At 46.3% G+C, this 9,351-nt stretch overlaps 1 long non-coding RNA gene across 1 annotated transcript; it reads right to left on the reverse strand.

Annotated features, from left to right (window-relative positions):
- Positions 1 to 1,895: 1,895 nt before the first annotated feature.
- LOC146397417 (uncharacterized) lies at positions 1,896 to 9,000 on the reverse strand. Its single transcript, XR_014823648.1, has 2 exons — positions 8,646 to 9,000; positions 1,896 to 3,889 (listed from the first exon to the last, which is right to left on the reverse strand). It is a non-coding gene; the product is annotated as an uncharacterized LOC146397417 (long non-coding RNA).
- Between the last annotated feature and the right edge of the window lie 351 nt (positions 9,001 to 9,351).

A 9,351-nucleotide genomic window follows, 5' to 3' on the forward strand; every position in this document is an offset into this window, starting at 1 on the left:
TATTTAGTAGTTCCCAAATTTATTGAATCATAGAATATCCCAAAGGAAGGGTAAAATTAAGAATACATTTTCAGAAACAGAGAAAACAGTAAGAACAAAATACTAAGGGTATAAAATCACATATAAAGATGAAATCACATGTAAAGATGAATCCCTTCATGTGTGATCTTGGATTAGTCACTTTTCCCTCTTCCCCCAGGCCTCATAGTTGTTATAGGGTCTTTCCCAGGGTCATTGAGAGAGTTTACTGTAATAAATGTGATGTTGTATTGAAAAAGTCTGTGAATTTGTAGGTTCTCTATGAAAAAGTCTGTGAATTTGTAGGTTTTCTATTATTATTATTATTTTTTCTTTTTATGGGCACACTCATGGCATATGCCTTCTTCCAAGGCTGGGGTCAAATCAGAGCTACAGCCACCAAGGCCATGCCACAGCCACAGCAACGCAGGATCCAAGCCGAGTCTGTGACCTACAACACAGCTCACGGCAATGCCAGATCCTTAACTCACTGAGCAAGGCCAGGGATTGAACCCAAATCCTCATGGATCCTATTTGGGTTTGTTAACCTCTGAGCCACTAAGGGAACTTCAATAATGGAAGCTATTTAAATGCATTTGGTATTTTTCTTTATACCCTTCCCTACTTTGGTTACCTAAACACACAGGCACACACACACAGGCAAACTCAGATATATTTACACTTTTTTTCTATTTTGCAGGAGCAGCCATTGCACTTTTTATGTGGAGAAAAGGTGTAATTTACTCTTACTGAGACTTAAAAAAATGAAATCCCTTAAAGATTCAGAATCCCTTCTGAATTAGCAGTAAACTTTATAAGCAGTTTATGTCTGATTTGGTCATACCACACAAAAACTTATTAGCCAAAAAAAAAAAAAAAAAAGGGTGAGGGAGGGGAATCATTCTGACTCTGAGCTGCTCCACTAAACCAGGCAAGGAGTACTTTCAGTCCCTTTGAGTGGCAATAAATAAAACTGGGTATGTTGGAAACAAAGACCAGCACTCTCTCTAATTCCCTATACATCATCTTGTTTCTAGCCTCATTCTTCTCTCTCTGGAAAACTTCCTTTGCCATCTATGCACCAGGTAACTGAGGGCTGCTTTCAGTGTCAACATTTCTTTAATTCAGGTGACTGAGAAAGACACTTCACTCTGTCAGCCTTAGTTGGAAATTGCCCAGGGAGTGATTTTTGTTAGTCAAGTTTGGACCAGTGTCCACACCTGATCCAATGAGCCACAGATATGTGGCAATAAACAGGACATTTAGCTGCCACTTATGCCCACCCTGTGGCTGGGTTGCTGCAGAGCACAGAGAAGTGTGCTTGTGTCCAAAATGCATCTTACAACTATTTAGCTCTAATCTTGATCATCTCCTCTCCTCCTGATCTGTGCTGGGGGCACACATTTGTTAGTCTCTATGTACCTTTCTGGACCTGCAAAGTCTTGCCAAGATGGGGCCAGGGCTGCAAAAGCAATCTGAATTCACGCCCAGATTCAGCAACCTGAATCTCTAGATCAGATATGCCCAAATTTCTATGGAATTGTGGTTAACTGTCAGTTCACTGTGGTGGTAATACAGAGGCCATGACGAATAAAAAGGGTAAAAATCCAACATCCATTGTATTTTAGTTCTGAATGTATTTTATGATTATTATCTTGGCAAAAGTATCAACTGCCTATACTTTTCAAATTAAGGCGTATTTGCTATCCTTCAAACCAGGTACATAATACAAAAAACATTTAATAATAAAAAATAGATTTGTGACCAGGGGTCTCTAATGTAAAATTTGAAAAATCATTGATAACGTGTACTTACTGAAATTGTTGCGGAAACCGCAAAAATCGTGGCAGTGGAAGGAGATAAACAGCACTCGGAGATATGGAAAAGCAAGGTTTATTCAGCACTGGTGCGGGCTCAGAGGAGTCACCTCCAGAGTCTGAGCACCAGGTCTTTGTTCTCAGTAACTTTTATACACCACAAGGTCTTGATTTTCCCATGTAAGCATCCCAGACCTCCCCCATCCCCAAGCAGACAGTGTTCCTCCCTAAGAAACTGAGCAAGCAAGGTTACAGAAGCAGAACTGATAAGCAATGCTGGGTACCTGATTAGCAGGGCTGCTGGCTTGGACAGAGAGCACACAGTTGTTACATTATTACAAGAAGGGTGGCATAGTGATGAGCACAGCTGGAAAGGCTTGTAGCTGCCTTCTTAGCCAAGGGGGGTTGTTCTTTAGTTAAAACTCCATTTCATTCCCCCCTCTTGATGTTCAGGGTGCATCTGCACCCTTTACAGATCATCATCAGTCATAACCCTTTGGTAGCCTCTAATAAGTAGCAGGTGGGAGGCTGGTTTTCTTTCAACCATGGTTTTTATAAAACCTTTCATAATACTTATCAGGAGAGGTACAAGGCAGGGAACAAGTAGGCACCCTGCGAGTATAACCATGACTATTCCAACCATTGTCTTAATTCCTCCCAACCAAGAGAACCGTTTACCAAAGAGACTGTCTGCATCCCATCCTTTCCAAGTTTGTACAGGTACATGGGCTGGTTTAGTCATGCGGTCAGCAATTTTTTCTACCACCTTTCTGGTGTCATCTATTTGTAGACAGCAATTATTTAAGTTAAATTTTTCACAAACCCTCCTTTAGAAGCAAGTAAATAATCCGAGGCCAAGCAATTTTGGTAGATTGCATTGCGCATTTTAGCTTGTTGTTGGGCCAATATAGTCAAGGCCCTTGTAGTATCATTTGTTATAAGTTTCAAAACTGTCTGTAGTCTGATGATGCGGTTCAGCATATAGATAGGGGTGCGATATCCCTAAGAGCCATCCTCTGCCCAGTTGGCAGGTGCATAATATTGAATTATCCATTCTGGGGGCCATTCATCATCTTTCCAGTCTCCAATTTGGAGAGCCCTCTGGTCTCTCTGGGAACTCTGTGCCCTATATATAGGAACTCCCAGTTGCTCCCCTAGCAACAGTGGGAGCAGGAAGAAGGAAGGTCTGATTGTTCCCAGTACACATGTCCCAGCCCAATTTGGGGGGAGTATGGAATAGGCCATTTTTTTACAAATCCAATATAATCCCTTTGGTGCCCGCCACTGGATATTAGTACTGATATCTTCCCATGTTTGTCGAAGGTGGGAAAAGTTAGACAAGGGATTAGGCTTGGGCTCTGAGCGATTGGAGGATGACCACCATTGAGTCTTTTGGGCAGTCAGATTATAATACCTTAGGCCTAAACATGTTAGGCTTCCAACTGAAACATTAAACCATCCTCCCTGCATCGCAAGACAATTTCTCCCTATAATAGTAGTTTTGAGGAGCCATACCCCATCAGTGAGTTGGGGGTATGCAGTCTCATTATGAGGCTCTAATGGGTTCAGTTTTCTGGCTTGCCAAGGCCAGTGGTCTCCTGTGTTCGTTCCCCCGCATACATAACAAGAGGAGACCTTGAGAGTTTGTGCAATAGTTTCTGCCAGGGCTAAGAACAAGTTCTTAGTTGTGGCCAGAATGGGAGGTGGGGTGTTTCTTATCTCTTTATAAAAGAAATGAAAGGTGCTGTGAGAGGCAGCTTGGAGCGCAAACGTGATTTTCTGGAAATGTAGCACAGCTCCAGGGTCAAGGCCTCTTCTGTCAATGCGAATGCTTATTTTGAAACCCTCCTTTCATTTGGGCTCACAGGCAGCCTATTCCTCAAGCTTCAGCCGTGCGTTGACTGACCAGCTTCCGGTGTGGTCAGAGCAGGGCTTTGAGATTGTCGTCTCCTTCTCTGTATTGTCAGGCGAAGAGGTCTCTCCGGATCGAGGGCAGTCTCCCACTCTACATGGTTGTCAGCTGTGCCAGCCGGTTTTACTCTAGAATGATGGATCTAAGCATATATTCCTGTTACTTTAAGAGCAGTGGGGGTGGTTAGAATTACAGTATAGGGGCCCTTCCATACCGGCCTCAAAGGCTCCTTTTTCCAGTCCTTTATCCACACCTGGTCCCCCGGCTTGTGGGGGTGTACTGTTATACCTAAGGACACAGGTATTCTGTCTGTGACCCATTTATGTATCTGAGAAATAGTGAGCCCCAGTCCTTGTAATTGTTTATGTAATTTTGTCTCTCAATTCCCTGGTGTTTCCTTTTAAACTGATTAGTGGAGGTGGCCTTCCATATAAGATTTCAAATGGCGAGAATCCTATTCCCGCTTGGGGTTAGCATCTCACTTTTAAGAGGGCCACCAGCAACATGTTTATCCAGGGCAAGCCAGTTTCCTGACATAACTTTGCCAGGGTCTGTTTAAGGGTTCGGTTTATGCGTTCTACTTTCCCTGAACTTTGAGGGCAATAAGCAGAAGGTAGTTTCCATTGGATCTGTAAAGCTTTTGCCACCTGTTGTACTGTTTCAGCCACAAATGCCGGACCATTATCTGACCCAATGGTCAGAGGCATTCCGTATCTGGGAATAATGTCTCAGGAGTGCCTTGGTTACTTCCCTTGAACTTGCCTTTTCAGTTCAGGTAGGGAAGGCCTCTACCCATCCTGAAAAAGTACAGATAAAAACTAGTAAATATTTGTACCCCTCACTAGGGGTGACCTCAGTGAAGTCCACTTTTATATCCTCAAATGGGGACAGTCCACAGTGTTGTGCCCCAGCTGGTCTGTGGGGCCCCTGGCGGGCATTATTCTGTAAACAGGTTATGCCTCTTTGGGAGACAGAGGAGCAGAGTGCAGGAAGACGAGCAATGAGATAGTACCAGCCCAGTAGGGTCTCTAAGGCAGTTTTGCCCATGTGGGTTAGCTCATGCTCTTGGTGGATTAGTTTGCAGGCCAGCTGTTCTGGAATGTAAACTCGGTGGTCCTGTGTGACCCACCATCCCATTTTAGATTTAGTTCCTCCTTCCTCCCTTATCCATTTTTCTTCCTCTGGAGAATATCTGGGGACAGGTGGCACTTCTGGGGCCAGCAAGACCTTAGGTTTTTTTTTTTTTTTTTTTTTTTTTTTTTCTTTTTATTGTCAATACTCTGATAGGTGGATCTGAGAAGATGTTGCTGTTGTTTATGTCAGAGAGTGTTTGGCATATGTTTTCCTTTAGGAGTTTGATAGTGTCTGGTCTTATATCTAGGTCTTTAATCCATTTGGAGTTTATTTTTGTGTATGGTGTTAGGGAGTGTTCTAATTTTAAGACCTTAGGTTTGTCTGGTTGTTGTCCCTGGGCTGCCTCTCTGGCAGCTGCATCAGCACTATGGTTTCCTTTTGTCACTGGGTCATCCCCCTTTTGGTGGCCTTTACAGTGGATAACTGCAACTTCTTTAGGTTCCCATACTGCCTCTAGGAACTCACGAACCTTCCAGTGGGTGGTAGGGACAGGAATGGCACAAACTGCTTGCTTTCTTTCAGTCCCCAGCATTTGTTGGCCCTGCATGATGTAGAAGCCCAGATACTAGACTTGTTTTTTGCAGATTTGTGCCTTTTTCTTTGATACCCAATACCCTGCCTCCATCAGTAGGGAAAGGAGAGCTCTTGTTCCCTCTAGGCACTGAGCCTCCGTGGTGCCCGCTAGTAAGAGGTCGTCAACATACTGTAGCAAAACACAGCCCAGTTTTCGTCCAGGAAATTTAGCCAGGTCAGCAGCTAAGGTGCCGCTAAAAAGAGTGGGAGAGTTTTTGAATCCTTGTGGGAGTCTAGTCCAGGTGAGCTGTTCCTTTGGCCCTGTATGTGGATTCTCCCATTCAAAAGCAAACAAGGGCTGACTGGCAGGTGCCACCCAGAGGAAGAAAAAAGCGTCTTTTAAGTCCAGGCAAGTAAACCACTCAGCAGTGGAGGGGATCAGCCCTAGCAGGGTATACGGGTTAGGGATGGATGGGTGTAATGTGACTGTTGCTTCATTTATGGCTCTCGAGTCCTATACTGGGCGGTAGTCCTGTGTTCCTGGTTTTTTTCACGGGCAGTAAAGGGGTGTTCCAAGGGGACTGACATTTTATTAACAGTCCATGCTGAAGCAGCCTATCCAGGTGAACCTGGATTCCCAGTCGAGCTTCTTTGGGAATTGAGTATTGCCATAGCTTTACCGGTTGAGCCCCAGGTTTTAGATCAATTAAGACAGGAGCGTGGCGTTTTGCCAGTCCTGGTGGGTTTCCTTTAGCCCAAACCAATGGGTGTTTAGTCTCTAGTTCTGGGGGAATGGTCCCCATTTCTGAAGGGGAAGAGTACAAGCACCATTCCTCTTTTTACAGCAAGAGCCATGATTAAAGGAGAGGGGGTTCTGTCAATTTAAGTTGGGCTTATCCATCAGTAGAAAAGGAAATTTGTGCCCCCATTTTAGCCAGCAGGTCTCTTCCCATCAGGGGGACTGGGCAGTCAGGCAGGTAAAGAAGTTCATGTATTACTTCATGATCTCCTAACCGACATCGTCAAGGACCGCAGAAGGGCCTGTGGGTTTGGTTACCTGTAGCCCCAACAATGGTGGTTTCTTTCCCTGAGAGGGGAGCCACAGGTTGTGTAACCACAGAAAGTTCGGCACCTGTGTCAACCATAAAGTCTATGGGGTGGACCCCTACCTGAATTTTGACCATAGGCTCTTGGGGGCCCAGTTGGAGAGAGCCTGGTCCCCCCTAATCAGACTCAGCTAGGCCGATCAGGTTGGTGCTGAATGGCTCAGATCGGTACCAGCTAGGTGGGGCCTTGGTCTTTTTCTCAGGACGGTTGGGGCATTCATTTTTCCAACATGACCAATAAGCAGTAAGCGCATTGGTCATGTTCCAGGGGACTCCTTTTCCCTGGCCTTGTGCCTTGTCCCCTACAGGATGGTCCCACTGGGGGCACCGGTTTTGACAGGGCGGCTGCCAGAAGAGTCACATTTTGTTTCATTCTCTTTTCTGCATCATGGCGGGCCACCTGGTCTCGGTTAATAAAAACCTTGTTGGCTATTTCCAATAGTTTAGTGGCATTCTCTCCTGCAAATCCTTCTAATTTCTGTAGCTTTTTATGGATGTCTGATTGGGCTTGTCCCACAAAGGCAGCATTTATCATCCGTTGGTTCTCAGGGGCCTCGGGATCAAAAGGGGTGTAGATTCAGAAAGCCTCACATAGTCTCTCATAGAATTTGGCTGGGTTTTCATTTGGCTCTTGTAGTATCTCACTGATCTTAGCTATATTAGTGGGCTTTTTAGCCCCAGCTTTTGCCCCCTGTAGGAAGGCCTGCCGGTACCTCTCTAGGTTACGTTTCCCTTCTTCGGTGTCATAGTCCCAGTGGGGGTTTTCTTCTGGGAAGGCTTCCCTCACCCAGTTTGCCAAGTCTGCTCAACCCCCCGCATTGGCCTGAAACCATTTTTGGGCTTCTGTTACAATTCACCAGCACTCTTTAGTGTCAAATAGGGTAAAAAGGAGTTGCCGGCAGTCTATCCAGGTGGGGCAGTGTGTCTGGAAAATGAATTCCAAGAGATCAATCAGCACCTGATGCTTTTCAGAATATGAGGGAGTATGGTGTTTCCAGTTGAGGAGATCAGCAGTGGAAAAGGGCTGGTAATAATAAAAACGTCCCCCCTCTTGTATGGTCCCATTGGGGGCGACTTGCTGTGGTCCCCGTGTTTCCCGTAAGGTCATTTGTAATGCTGGAGTGGCTGCTCCCTGAGCTGACCTGAGACGCCTGCTCTTAGGTTCTGGAGAATCTGGCTGTGGGGGTGATATCACCTCGGGAACTTCAGAAGCAGAAGGAGGAGGAGAAACAGAAGGTGGTGGGCTATCTGGCATCTGGGGACCTTCGGCTCCTGGAGGTGGGGCCGGCAGCACATAAGGTTGTGGCATAGGGGGGCGAGTCCTCAGGTTCCCCTTGATAAATAGGTGGCACCTTCTTTTGAGAATAGGTTTTCTTCTTGGACTGGGCTACTAGCACCTTACACTGTCCCTGGTCTGTGGTGCAGAACCGAACACATGGGGGCCTCAAATAGGCAATTTCCAACCATTGATCAATATATGAAAATTGGTCTGGGTGTCCAGGGTCTCCTGTTATAACATTATATACTGCTGTAACTGTGAACACATCTAAGGTCCCTTCCAGAGGTCAGCCAACACCAAAGGAGGGCCACTCTAGGGTACAGAGGGTACACAGTTTTCCAGGATTCAGCCTAACACCATAATCTCTAGAAAAATCCTTTCTTAAAATTCTTAACCATACACTCTAAGACTCTAAATTGGCTCTGAAGCCGATTTACCCATTGTGTAAAGTCCCACCCTGTGATGGTGACACAAGACAAACAGTGAGGACAAGGCCTCAGGTAAAAATCGCTTCGTCTGCCTGACCGCTCCCCCAGAGGAGATATTTCAGGCGCCTCTTAGCATAGGTGGGACTGTATAAACCTCAATGTCAGGATCCCCCCGAAGAGGGCCACCATAAACCGTATGAGGGTCGCCGCGGAACTGCAGGCTAGGACTCACTCTGGCTCCGTAGTCCAAAGACGGTGGAGCATGGGCTTTCGTTCTCTCCAGTCACTCACACACACACACACCAGAATTGACAAGCCTCCCGATTCCAAGGGAGCAAACCCTGACCTGAGTGACCCTTTGGTCACTGAGAGGTGATCAGTCTCTCCTTCTGCCATATGGCGGGTCCTGACTTGGGCAGATGTCCCTGGGGCACCCACCAGTCAGACGTCCTGTCCTGGAACCTGTTTCCACTCTCCTTCTGAGTCCATTTGGGAAGCGGTGTGGGCCAAGGCCAGCACGGCCCGAGTGAGGGTCTGGATCTGGCAAAATGGCCGGTGCGTGCTATCCACCTGTCTCTGGGCGGGCGACCGTGGCCTCCCCTGGTTCCCCGACACTGGTGGCACAAGAGGCCGGCTCGGTTGTTGGCTTCCTGGCCAATGCACCAAAATGTTGCGGAAACTGCAAAAATCGTGGCAGTGGAAGGAGATAAACAGCACTCGGAGATATGGAAAAGCAAGGTTTATTCAGCACTGGTGCGGGCTCAGAGGAGTCACCTCCAGAGTCTGAGCACCAGGTCTTTGTTCTCAGTAACTTTTATACACCACAAGGTCTTGATTTTCCCATGTAAGCATCCCAGACCTCCCCCATCCCCAAGCAGACAGTGTTCCTCCCTAAGAAACTGAGCAAGCAAGGTTACAGAAGCAGAACTGATAAGCAATGCTGGGTACCTGATTAGCAGGGCTGCTGGCTTGGACAGAGAGCACACAGTTGTTACATTATTACAAGAAGGGTGGCATAGTGATGAGCACAGCTGGAAAGGCTTGTAGCTGCCTTCTTAGCCAAGGGGGGTTGTTCTTTAGTTAAAACTCCATTTCAAAATATATGTTTATTGAATGTTTACTATATGCCAGGCATGGTGCTAAA

This window comes from Sus scrofa, chromosome 13 (assembly GCF_054392235.1).
Source record: "Sus scrofa isolate SSC_HxYL_T2T_F1_AM1 chromosome 13, Sscrofa_HxYL_maternal_Yorkshire_Landrace_v2.0, whole genome shotgun sequence".
NCBI classification, from domain to species: Eukaryota; Metazoa; Chordata; class Mammalia; order Artiodactyla; family Suidae; genus Sus; species Sus scrofa.